Raw genomic sequence first — 13,971 nt, 5'->3', positions numbered from 1 at the left:
TTTGGGCAAGAGAATGTTTATATAATATCTTCCAAGGAATAAAGTGAGCTTGAAAAATGTCCCATATTTTGTCTTTATCAGGGAAGCGTTTCTGGACACCACAGAGCTGCATCTAATCAAGTTGAATAGACTCCAGCCTGTCTAAAGCAGCAAGCACATTTAGCTGCTCTTGAGATAAGTGCACCAGCTCCAGCACTCCCCTTTTTATGATGAGCCACAGCTCAACTGAACGAACACACACTTTGCGTTCATATGACGTAAGTGACTGCTCAGTCCAAGAAGGGGAAAAACACACCCTATAGCCACCATTGCACAGTCATTGTTTTTTTTTTTTTTTTTTTGGCATTGGTTTCAAAAACAATAATAAAAAAAACCTCACAATTCAAAGTTCGTTTGCTGTCCTCCTATGTATCCTTCCTCCTTTTGAAGGGCCTGGCTTTGTGTGTCCACAACTATTTTTCTCAAGCAACATCGAAAGAGCCATTGCCTGAATTTCCATGCTGGTAATATTACTCAGGACCAGGAACGGTCACCTTCTTCCACCAACCAAGCATTTTGTGCTATAATCATGACTTTTTAAATGCCAACTTTACGGTCCCCAAGCACTTCAGCTGCACTTTCACAGCCTCTTATCAGCATACTGTAATATTTCCCGGCACATGTTCAGCATCTCCAGGAAAAGGTTATGAGAACACCGCAAGAGAACTTTGCTGGTGCATTACACATGCTCACTGCCCCTAAAATGTAAGGGATCTTTGATCACATTTTACAAAAAAAGTTAATTACATTCAAATTGTCAAACAACTCTAAGCAAAATAATGCTTATGAATTACAGAAGTCATCAAGCAAACAAACAGCAAAAATAAAAAGTAAAATAGCATATCATTTTAGCTTAAAAATATAAATATAAAAATACTGTCTGCCAAATATTCAGACTTATTCTCTCAAATAAGATAAACTCATGAAATTGACACACTATAATTGTAATACAATTAGGAAAAATGTCATGTATAGTTTCAGTTTAGCCAAACTCCCTTTAAGACAAGTCATTTCACTCGGTGGACATCTTTGAAACTCCTCTCGGGCATACAAGTGCAGTTCCTATCTCTTTAAATGTGGAAACATCAAATTCTCAAACTGTTCGCCAAGCTTACGATTAAATTTCATATTTGAAATCACCAATGAAATCTGACAACAACTGTCTCATAAATTGTGTTTCTAAACGCTCAAATCGTGACAATTTATGTTTAATTTTTCAAGCTACCAAGCTAATGCGTCTCAGACTGTTTCTATAGAAACCGGAGCTTCTAACGGCAGCTGCTGGGACGCGATTACTTTACCCATCGGCGATTGGCTTTTTTCTTTAGAAGGTGGGACTTATTCCGCCATATTGCGCATTGCACTTTATCCCTTTAGTAATACGAGTGCACCGTCTTCTGTATATAAATTCTTTGGTTTAGCATATGTCACACCACAGGACAAGTTATTTTGACTCAGTCTTAACAGTTTGAATCGCATATGCAAATGTAAACATTTAACTTATTAAAGTTGAAAATATCTCTATTTTGTGGTGGCATCACACCGCATGACTCAACTAAACATGAACATGAAAGTAGTTCCACATTAAAATCATAAAACTGAAAAACAGTAGGAGGTAAACTCCCCTTTCCCAACTCACAACCCTTCAAAATGTCTAATTTACTTCCTGTTGGGGTCTTGATTAGCAACATTTTCAAGGATCCACAAGAGACAGATCATTTTGAAATGGATTTTGTAAGTCGATCCTCAAGACTCAAACTAGTGACTAATATATTTTTAGGACAATATGTAGGCTACATTTTGTTCCCATTTTAGTATACCCAATGAGATAATGACCTAAATATTTAAACTTAATTTACACATTATTGATTTCGATAAATTTCATATACATAACTTTTTTTAAACTGTTCTTTGCTGTCTAGCAAAATCAAAATGTAAGAAAAAAAAAAAAAGTATACACCATGGCAAGTACCCATTTAATGCAAATATAATAGATACTGTATATGGGTCTTCCTTAAATTCTGTTTACATATATCAGATGTCTAAATTCCTATAAGTGCCTAATTAAAGGAATAGTTCACTTTAAAATGAAAATTCTGTCATCATATACTCACTCTCATGTTGTTTCAAACCTGTATGAATTTCTTTCTTCTGCTGAACAGAAAGGAAGATATTTAGAAGAATATCAGTAACCAGGCAGTTTCTGGGTCCCATTGACTTCCATAGTATATTTTTTTCCTATTATGGAAGTCAATGGGACCCAGAAACTGCCTGGTTACTGATATTCTTCTAAATATCTTCCTTTCTGTTCAGCAGAAGAAAGAAATTCATACAGGTTTGGAACAACATGAGGGTGAGTATATGATGACAATTTTCATTTTAAAGTGAACTACTCCTTTAATGCCAAACGCTGACAGATTGCATGTAAAACTAGATAGCTCTTAAATGTGTAATGTGCATATTGGCCATGGAGGTGGCATGAATACTGTAGAGAGAGAGAAAAGAGGCTGCCAGGCCTGCAGTCACAGTCATACTTGTGGATGAGACGGTGGTGTCACCCACACGTGACTCACTCTCATTCGTCTTCCTCTAATGCCTCAGGACCGCCGCCACTCCATCCATGAGGATTTTATAGAGGATCAAGACAAGAATTGCAAAGCTAATGCAGAAAGTTAGCGGTCAGGAAGTTTTTCCTCATGTCATCGAGACCCTTTCAGCTCCCTGGGGTGCTGAGCGAAGGGCTGCTACTTTACAAGCGAGAGATTTTCAAAGCCACTAAGAAGCAATTAACTGAAGATTTGGAAGCGATAGCCGTATCGAGATTAAAGCCATTTTCCTCGCACTGATGTCGGGAGGCTTTTAGCTCACAAGGCCCTTTAACAGAGCGAGTATTTGGTGTTTTTTCATAAAACAAAGTGTTAGCATTTAAAAAGGCTCGGGGAGATGAAGGTGTGAAACCATCGCCTCTTTACTAATGCAGGAGTTGATGGGCTTCATTTCCCTGTGTGGCCTATCAGCCCTTTTGATATCAGAGCAAATATTAAATCATAATGAGGATACTGCAGAGAGGCCGAGTCAAATGTTACAGCAGTTTGAGACAGCTGAACTTTAGAGCCGACACACAAAGACACAAATCCTTCTTTAATAATTGCACAGCACCCACATCCAACACGGTCACAACATTATTTGCCTAGCACAGGTGGACGCCTGGATGTATTTGCCTTATTATTTGAAAGAAACACACCAACCACGGCAGTTGACGCATGCAGGCTTCATGAAGATAAAGGATAAAAAGCTTGTGGCGTTTGTCTTCCTACCTACTTCATATTCAATTAATGTCTATAACAAGCAGGAATAAAAAGTAACAACTCAAACTCATCTGACAATGCAGGTTAAAAAGTCATCATTTTCCATAATGAAACCACAGTAGAAGAGTTACTTGAAAGTTCTGAGGGCAGAAAGGAAAAGGTCTCCATTAAGCAATGATTTTCCTGTCTGCTCAAGGGTTTCCTTTTAGACCACTTTAAAGGAAGTAAAACTCATGTGTCAATGAAAGATGGCATATGTTTTCCACCGTTATGATGATATGCACACGCACATGATGCAGTTTGCGGCCAGCCGTCAGTCAATCTCCCAGCCAGAAAATGAGCAGTGAGAAAACGGTTTGTTAAGAGAGAGAGTTCAAATCTCCTTCTGACCCAAATAGTATCAGATGACAATCAATCCGCTGTTTGTTTGGAGGCATAACGACCACTTATTGTTTTTATGCGGCTTTCCCTATGAATCACACATCAGACTGTGACAACAGTGACTGAAGGGAGGAATCTTTGCTGAGTCATGAACAGGTGTGGTTCTGTTCAGATGAAAACAGTGGGAGTTTATTTGATTGGAAATGTTGGAGAAGGATTACAATCTTAAATCCCAAGAATTCTTTCATTATTTACTCATGTTCATGTCATTTCAATCTCTTTCTTCCATGGAACACAAATGGAGAACTTTACTTTATTGAACTTTAGGGAACGTCAGGCTCCACAAATTGTGTGTGTGTGTGTGTGTGTGTGTGTGGGGGGGGGGGGTCATGTGCTATTTAATTCTATATTTAAATCTAATTCAATAGCTTTGTGCAATGAAAATACTGAAATTTAAGTGATTTATTTACTAATAATCAAGAGATTTTTGATCTCTTGATGATCAAAACAACAGTGATGCAGTGATGCAAAACAACATTGGTTTTCATGCATCTCCTGACGAATCGTGATTTGAATATACACGCATTTTCAGATTGCAAAAATAAGATTTACAGTAAGTGTTACAACGGAGTTACTGTTCCTGCGCTACTGTTATGGGAAAGTAGAAAAAAACCTGTACAAGAGTAATGACTGTGAAATGGTCACAGAACATTTGATGATTGGAGGTTTACAACACATATGCACATGAAAACTTTTCCTACAAACAGTCAAAAGGTCATACGCCTTCTGAAAATAATCACGCTGTTTTGAAAATGAATGGTTTGCACACAAATTACAGTACCTATCCAAACCAAATGCCACACACTGAAATATGCTCACCACCATCTGCACCCTGCTATTACAAAGAGCAGCATAGGGACAAACTGTAAAGAAACAACAAATCATCATATTTAACAATAACTAAGTTGTGGAAAAGAACAATTCACACAGAAATAATGTTCTGTCATTATTTACTCATCCATATGTCGTTTCAAACCCATATGACATTTTTTTTACAATAAAATTCTCATAATAATTAAGACAAAATTAAAGAATTTTCATATAGGTTTTCCATATACTGACCAAACTCAAAAACAACAAAAAACCTATAAAAGCACCATAAAAAGTCTTCTGAAGCCAATGGATGCCTAGTTTGAGGAACAGACTGAAATATAAGTCACTGAAAATCTTCACTTCCACTGTAGCTCTGAAATAAATTAAAGGTGAGTATGACGTCATGACGGTCACATTTAATTTGCAAGTTGCAGAAGTGGTTCTCAAGATTATCAGCATGAATTTTTATTGTAGTGAAAATATTCTATGACACATAATATATACATATAATTGGGAAAAACAAATTCTGGAGTGGAATGACATGAGGGCGAATAAATAATGACAGAACGTTCATTTTTGGCTGAAATTTCCCTCTAAAGGGCAGGATATTGTCTCTTTGACAGGACCTCTGTACACACATCCAGTTCTGCTCTTGCATTAAACAACACATGGCCTTATAACAGGAAGCAGGTGGGACGTCTGTCCTTGTCGTTTATGTCCTTCTCCTGCACCCGAGGTCTTACCGCGAGAGAGAGAGCGTGGAGGATACACAGAACCAGAAACACTGAGCATCTGGTGTGCAGACAGACAAGAACAGAATACAGACATATTTATTAAGCTTAATGGGAAGGTTGACCCAAAAATGAAAATTCTGTCCTGGACCCAATTGACTTTAATAGCATGGACAAAAATGCTTCTTTTTGGAACAACATCAGAAGTATCTATGAATGAGAACTATATGCATAACTTAACAGTTTTGTAAGTTATCAGGTTTGTGTAGATTTTGTCCTCATTGGCAGCCCGAACAACATAAATAGACCCAGAAAACACCCTTTAAACCAGGTACCGGTAAATTGCAAAACTGTATTTGCAGGCCCAACAAAACAAAATATAAATAGTAGCAGATAAACTTAAACAAGTATGCACAAGAAACACTGAACATCCTTTTGTTAAAACATCTCTAGCAGAAATGCATATTATTCTATGATACTTTTATGACATGCAAGGGAGATCTTCCAGTCAGTGCTCACAGCCTCCAAACCCAGACAGCAATTAAAAAGAAATGTCCTGACCTGGACAAGCAAACGAAGCTGAACAGCTGTTAAGTCTTAAAGACCACCTGTCACTGTACGTTTCCTCTTTTTGCTGCCCTGTCTTTAACCCCTTCTCACTTCCAATTACAAATACTTCAAGCTAACAACCATTATCCAAACTTAGTCACAGCACACAGCTTCAATTACTTACCAAACGCACTCTGAACGCTAATGACATGGTGCTACAAAGCTCTCCAAGGACCTGAATAAAGGCAGTTTTATTTTAGTCCACACGAGAAACAGAAAGCGGTGTCCTCTGATCCTAGGGTTTATGAGGGAGCCTCCTCTCATTCTCTCTCTTTCTGTCTGCCTCTGTCTTTCTCCTTCCCGTCTCTCTCACTCTCTCTCTCTCCGCAGCGAACGGATCCCACACAGCTGCAGCACGCCTCTCTCCCACAGATCAGGGAGGATGTGGGCGTAAAGTGATTTGATTTGCTCTGAGTTGTGAAGAGAGGAAGACAAGCAAAACATATCCTGAGAGATGCTTTCAAATGTTGAATGACAGCTTGAATGAATCTGACCAACGGCTTTGGCCATAGCCCACATAAGTGCACTGAAAGCACACTGACCATGTTTACTTGCACATGAACATTCAGATTAATTTCGTAATTTGATTATACTTCAATGATGCAAGCGTGTTAACACTTTAACCTGATTACCATAACCTGATTAAAACGATATTCCTTCCTATGCAGTTTGAGCCAAGTGAAATGCAAATTCCCATACTTAATAGTCAAGTCAAGTCAAGTCAAGTTTATTTATATAGCGCTTTTCACAACACAGGTTGTATCAAAGCAGCTTCACAGTAATAAATTAGAACAATACATCAATGTTTGTTTCTAGTGGAACGTCTACGTTCGGTAATGCTGATCAATAGTATCGTTGATTGATTAATTAAATTAAATATCCCCAAATATCCCCAACTGAGCAAGCCAAAGGCAACAGTGGCAAGGAACCGAAAAACTCCATCAGGTGACCTAATGGAGAAAAAAAAACCTTGGGAGAACCCGGGCTCAGTCGGGGGCCAGTTCTCCTCTGGCGTTTATGAACTAGAGGTCGGATGTAACTGTAGAATTAAAAGTATTATATGAATGCCTGGCTGAAAAGATGCGTCTTTAATCTAGTTTTAAACTGGGAGAGCGAGTCTGAGCAACGAACAGTATCCGGAAGACTATTCCAGAGTTTTGGTGCTAAATGTGAAAATGCTCTCCCTCCTTTGATGGACCTAGATATCCTAGGTATGACCAAAAGCCTCGAATTTAGTGACCTTAAAGAGCGCGATGGATTATAGGGCGATAGAAGATCCGTTAAATAGACTGGAGCTAAGCCGTTTAGGGCTTTATAAGTCAGTAGCAATACCTTGTAATTAATACGGGACTTTATAGGTAACCAATGTAGGGATGATAAAATCGGTGTTATATGATCATATTTTCTTGATCTAGTTAGAACTCTAGCGGCGGCATTTTGGACTAACTGTAGCTTGTTTATTGAGGATGCAGGACAACCGGCTAATAACGCATTACAGTAATCTAGTCTCGAGGTCATGAATGCATGAACTAACTTTTCTGCGTCAGAAACTGATAGCATATTACGTAGCTTAGCAATGTTTCTAAGGTGGAAAAAGGCTGTTCTTGTAACATATGAAATATGATTTTCAAAAGACAGGTTGCAGTCTAATATAACACCCAGGTCTTTTACTGTAGAGGATGAAGTAACAGGACATCCTACTATGTTAAAGTTGTATTGTGAGAGGTTTTGTGGGTGGTTTTTTGAACCGATAAGTAGTACCTCTGTCTTGTCTGGATTTAATAAAAGAAAATTATGCGTCATCCAATCTTTTATATCTTTAACACACTCTGTCAATTTGGATAATTTAGCGTTTTCATCTGGCCGTGATGAAATATAGATTTGAGTGTCATCAGCATAACAATGGAAACTAATTCCATGTTTCCTTATAATATTTCCAAGTGGTAGCATATATATTGAGAATAATAGAGGGCCTAACACAGATCCCTGCGGCACTCCATAGTTTACTGGAGTTATGATAGATTTTTCTCCATTTAAATAAACAAAATGGTAGCGGTCAGATAAATACGATCTAAACCAGCTTAATGCTTGTCCTTGAACACCAGTATAATTTTGTAGTCGATCTAAGAGTATTGTATGATCTATAGTATCGAACGCAGCACTAAGATCAAGTAAAACTAATATTGAGATACAGCCTTGGTCAGAAGCTAAAAGTAAATCATTTGTGATTTTAACGAGCGCAGTTTCAGTGCTATGATGCGGCCTGAATCCAGACTGAAACTTTTCATAGGTGTCATTTTCTTGTAAGAAAGAGCCCAGTTGAGCGGACACAACTTTTTCTAGTATTTTAGACATAAAAGGTAGATTTGAAATGGGTCTATAATTTACTAGATTATTCGGATCTAATTGTGGTTTCTTAATGAGAGGTTTTATAACTGCCAGTTTAAATGTTTTTGGAACATAACCTAAAGATAAAGACGAGTTAATAATATTGAGGAGAGGCTCTTCCACTACAGGTAACACTTCTTTCAATAGTTTAGTTGGTATGGGATCTAATAAACATGTTGTTGTTTTAGATGAAGTAAAAAGTTTATTTAACTCTTTTTGTTCTATAGTTGTGAAGCACTGTAATTGTTCTTGCGGCGTGATAATTGAGGCTGAATTATAAGGCGCGATTGAGGATTGAACGTTTACAATTGTGGTTCTGATGTTTTCTATTTTCTCAGTGAAGAACTTCATGAAATCATTACTACTAAACTGTAATGGAATACTTTGTTCAGGAGACATCTGTTTATTTGTTAGTCTCGCCACGGTGTTAAATAAGAACTTAGGATTGTTATGGTTGTTTTCTATTAGTTTGCGTAGATGCTCAGCCCTGGCCGCTTTTAGGGCCTTTTTATAACGTGACATACTGTCTTTCCATGCGATTCTAAAGACCTCTAAGTTGGTTTGTTTCCATTTACGCTCTAAATTACGGGTTTCTCTCTTTAGAACACGCGTAGTATTGTTGTACCATGGTGCTTTACTTTTCTCTCTGACCTTTTTTAATCTAATGGGCGCAACAATATCCAATGATCCAGAGAGAATGGTGCTCATAGTGCTAGTTAATTCCTCAAGTTCATCTGTTTGTTTGGGTTCACTGAGCAGCTGAGACAGATCCGATAAGGTGTTTGAAAAATTATCTATGGTGGATGGAAGGATTGTTCTGCCTAATCGATAACGCGGCGCAGCATGATATATTACAGGAGTACGTAATATGCAAGTTACCATGTAATGGTCAGTGACATCGTCACTTTGTGGAATGATATCTATATCGGTTGGATCGGTTCCATGTGATATAATTAAATCGAGTGTATGATTAAATCGATGAGTCGGTCCGGTAATGTTTTGCTTGACCCCAAAGGAGTTTAATAAATCTGTAAACGCAGCCCCTAACGCATCATTTTGATTATCTACATGGATATTAAAGTCTCCAACAATTAATGCTTTATCGAAGTTAACTAATAGGTCTGAGAGAAAATCTGCAAACTCTTTTAGGAAATCAGCGTAAGGCCCAGGCGGTCTATATACGGTAGCCAAGGCTAGAGATAATAGGGATGTTTTTCGAACATCTAAGAGCGTAACATTTAGTACAAGTACTTCAAATGAAATAAACTTATAACCCGTTTTCTGAGTAACATTGAGAAAATCTCTATAGATTGTTGCAACACCGCCGCCACGACCATTCAGACGGGGCTCGTGCTTATAGGAGTATCCTGCTGGAGTAGACTCATTTAAACCAAAATAATCATTTGGTTTAAGCCAGGTTTCAGTAAGGCAAAGTACATCGAAGCTATTATCTGTGACTATTTCATTTACAATAACTGCCTTAGGTGTGAATGATCTAATGTTTAGAAGACCTAGCTTTAAAAATTGTTTTTTATTACCAATAGCAACATTTTCTGGTTTAATAACAATTCGATTTTTTCTAGATCCTGCAGTAGATTTATGATTTGATCTCACTAAACGAGGAATAGACACAGTTTCTATCAATATCAGATAAAAGATAAAAAAATGTTACTTTGGCAAATAACTAAAATAAAGCATTAAAATTATGGTTAATAAACTCAAACTGAAATAAATAAATTTTAATTTAATTATTTAAAAAAATTATTTTAAAAAGTGAGTGCTGTCACTAACGATTATTTTGGTAATCAAGTAAGCGGTCGATTATTTTGACGATTAATCGGGTAATCAGATTTTTATGTAATAAAAATAAGCGAACAATAGCCTTTAAAATTACTTAAAATACATACAATGAGACAATAATAATAAATTGTATAAATTGTAAATAAATTATATGGTTTTATTGAACAACACTTAAAATACATATGTAATACATAAAATATACATAATAAACTTACATTATGTATTTAGCAAATACCTGTAGAGGTGCCAAAGGCCTGGTGATTGTTGTTGTTACACTGATCTGCTATAGCAGATCAAATCCTAATTTAATAGCGGCCAAACAACATTTTATTCAAAGGTCCACTTAATCTTTAATTTTTGGCCACTTTTTTACAATAAAAATGCTACAGCGAGGGTTTAATTTTATTTTGAAATCGCAATGAAAAACAATTCGCACATTTAGAAACATATTGATGTATTTTTCAGTACAAATTGATGTACAAATTAATAAAACCTTTAATATATAAATACTAAATTATTTCATGTGATGTATCAAGAGCACTGTGGATGGACTGTGAGTGAAAAAAACTAAGTTTCAAATGAGAAAGCGTCAACCCTGATTCATTCAGCGACAGCTGTGTCAATTCCTGAAATACATATTTTAAGTTGTATAAATTCATTGTGTTGATTCTATAAGTTTCATGTGCAATTAAAATTATAATCGGAACAGCTCTCCCAGCAGACTATAATTGAGTGGAGAATTGCCTCCCAGCAATAATGTTATAATATCAACAGCCTTGTTGATGAGGCCCTCAAGACATTGTAGTAGGCTACTACAATTCAATCAAAGCACTTGTGCACACCAAATTATTTCAGGGTAACAAATAGGATTGTCAAGCTTAAAAGTTTACATCGGTTTCAATTCAAAGCTACTCTGAGTATATACTACTATAGCCTCTGCTTTAAGCGGAGTAGTTTATATATTTAAATTCATGCATCAACAAAATGCGAGACAGTTAAGTAGCCAATTCACTAGGCCAACTAGAAAAACATTAATAAATATAGAGAGGAAAACAAATTGAAACAAATACAACCACAAAAGCCATCGACGGATACCGTGGCATGATAATGGCTCAAGTACTGATGCGAAACTCTTGCCATAGCCTGACCTGGACGTGTCATGTAAATTAACTTTTCACTTAAAGCAAAGAGCCAGAGAGCACTTACCAAACCGATTGCTGCCAGCAGAGGATAATGCTTCTGTTACATCACAATGATAAATGATAATAGTCACAACACATCTTTGAGTACCACTACCTGCCATTTCATCAGCCTACTCTGGCTGAAGAAGCCAAGTGGATGATGACTTGCTTGAATAACATCTTTTGACTCAGAGGTCCAAAAAAGCAGTTGCTATAGTGAAGTTGTTGGGCCATAGATAGAAAGTAGGACAACCAAGCTCATGAGAGCAAAAGACACCAATGATTTCTTGGTTGTATAGGACACACTGACAGTTGAAGTTACATATCATAAAGTTCATTACAGCACCAATCAATCTGTTCAATACAGCATAAAGTCCATTGCAGCATCAAATATTAACATTCACTCTACAGAATTAGTTTCAGACGAATTGTCCACCGGATACATTTACACAGCTCACATGACTATGAAAAATTAAAAGGCTGATGACAATGAACTGACTGTTCCACTTCAGATTGTTCATTCATTGTTGATGTGTGTGATTCATCAAAACTTCTCAGTGAATCAAGTCCAAGATGTCTTTGAGTTCAAGGGACCCTCCTCCTGTTCTGGCAAGGGATCTCATGAATGTACTGACCTAAACAACTGATTCCTCACAACTGAAAGAGCTAAAAACTGACCATCTTGCATAATAAATACACAGATCAAAGTAAACAGGTAATCCGCATGCACACACACACTAAAATAGATCACATTCGATTTGTATAATGTCTTTGGCACATCTTCACGAGTGTGCTGCCAGAGCACTCCATCATAATAAAAATGTCCATATATGATTGAACCGCTGAAATGGTATGGCTGATCTCTTTGTTGTTACTACATTACTGCTGAACTCATGCAAAGTGCTCTTAAAGGGATAGCTCACCCAAAAATTTGGATTTTCAGTTTCAAACCATTCAGAAGACTTTTATTCATCTTCAAAACAAAAGATATTTTTAATATTCCCTCAATACTTTTGCACACAAGCACAATTTGTATAGACACTGTAAAAGAAACCCATATGAATCAAGCGGTTTAATCCTTCTGAAAAAGCATGAATGCTTTATATAAAGGCTATTATTCTCATGTAAACAGTGATTAATGCACACAAATATACATCAAATATGGCAAAAGGAAGCTCAAACACACTTGCTTGATGAACATGAACATTTTCGTTGGTTGGACTTTCAATGTACAGATAAAATAATGAGAGAATAATAAAAATAGATTCATTTGAGTTCTGAAGAAGAACGAAAGTCTCTCTCGAAACAATAAGAGTTGAACAGAGTGTTTAGACCCAACTTACCTCAACACACCTGGCTGAAAGTTTCTAGTATGCCTAGTGAGACCTTGATTAGCTGGTTCAGGTGTGTTTAATTGGGGTTAGAGCTAAACTTTGCATGACAGTGGTGGCCCTCCAGGAGCAGGATAGCACACCCCTGAACTAACCTTTAATATATATGCATGTGTTCCTCCTATGAGTCATGATAATACTTCCTCTTCTTGCAAGTATTATAGTATATAACGGCTTTTGCTTAAAAAAAAAAAAAAAAGTAACTGGTTTTGCATAAGGAGTTACAAATATAAATTCTGTCATCACTCACTAATCTTCCTGTTGTCAGACAGACTGCCTTTCACTATGTGGAAAAGTCACTGGAAGAGTGAGGTTGTCAATCCTTTAAAAACTGCCAAAAATCTAATTTCGTAAATTTTAATTTTAAGGTGAACTGTCCCTTTAAGGTCACTGAATATATATTGGCAAATTTTGTCAAGAACACTTGAGAAACGCTACTGGAAAACAATGGCCAAGTAAAGAAAAAAAAGAACCCAGACAATTTTATAAAACCAATATTAACTATACATTTGGACGAAGGAGCTTTTCAATTTCTTTTAAATATTTTGTCGACTTATGAATGTTAGATTTAGGCTAAGCAAAATAAGTCCTTACATTACGACACCTCCATACTTGAAAGTCTATAGGCTACAATAGGCGTCACAAATGACAGCAAAACGGCAATTTAACAACAATCTTTATACATATGTTTAGCATAATCCATCAAGAAAGTAATGCGTCAATGCGTTTTGTTACATTGCAACGCCTGTTGTTTCACTACAGAAACTATGTCGGCTGCACTAACCTTGATCCGCTTCACTTTCTTCCACTTGGTACTACGACATTCACTCTTTGTCGGGATTCCCCTTCTTTTCCAAACACTCTTCCCTCATTCCACACAGATTCAACGGATTTCTATTGATCTATTCCGCGATTCCAAGTCAAATCCAACGCTCCTCTGACAGTCTATTGAACACAATGAGGAGCAAGAGGGATAGGGCTTTAAACAGCTGTTTCCAAAATGGAGTGGATCCCACAGCCAATCACACTCCCTGTGCTATCTTACCAACAGCATTTCTCTTGTTCACGACTTCACGCGGAACTGCTTGCTTGGTCAAATTGTGCGCTGAACAGTGACTTTCAATAATTTGCATTTTGAAAATGTTTGGAGAGATTTATGAAAAGGAGCAAGTTTCCAAGCTTGGAGCAGGTGACTACGAGTGTTGAATACCCTTACAAAATTACCATGGTAACCACAGTTTCCGCCAAAATACCATACCCCAGTGATTGT

General features: G+C 37.0%; 1 protein-coding gene across 2 annotated transcripts in view; it reads right to left on the bottom strand.

Annotated features, from left to right (window-relative positions):
• Nucleotides 1-13,971, bottom strand: part of pkig (protein kinase (cAMP-dependent, catalytic) inhibitor gamma) — a 23,017-nt gene extending 9,046 nt beyond the window's left edge. The window contains exons 1-2 of one of the 2 annotated variants that reach the window (XM_081387557.1): nucleotides 13,747-13,971; nucleotides 13,486-13,646 (exon numbers count right to left, since the gene is read on the bottom strand). The gene's annotated coding sequence lies outside the window, so the exon portion shown is untranslated. The other variant, XM_081387556.1, reaches the window with a different exon arrangement.

The sequence above is a fragment of the Scardinius erythrophthalmus genome (assembly GCF_964197995.2).
Source record: "Scardinius erythrophthalmus genome assembly, chromosome: 15".
Classification (NCBI taxonomy): domain Eukaryota; kingdom Metazoa; phylum Chordata; class Actinopteri; order Cypriniformes; family Leuciscidae; genus Scardinius; species Scardinius erythrophthalmus.
This window is presented reverse-complemented; position numbering and strand designations above follow the sequence as displayed.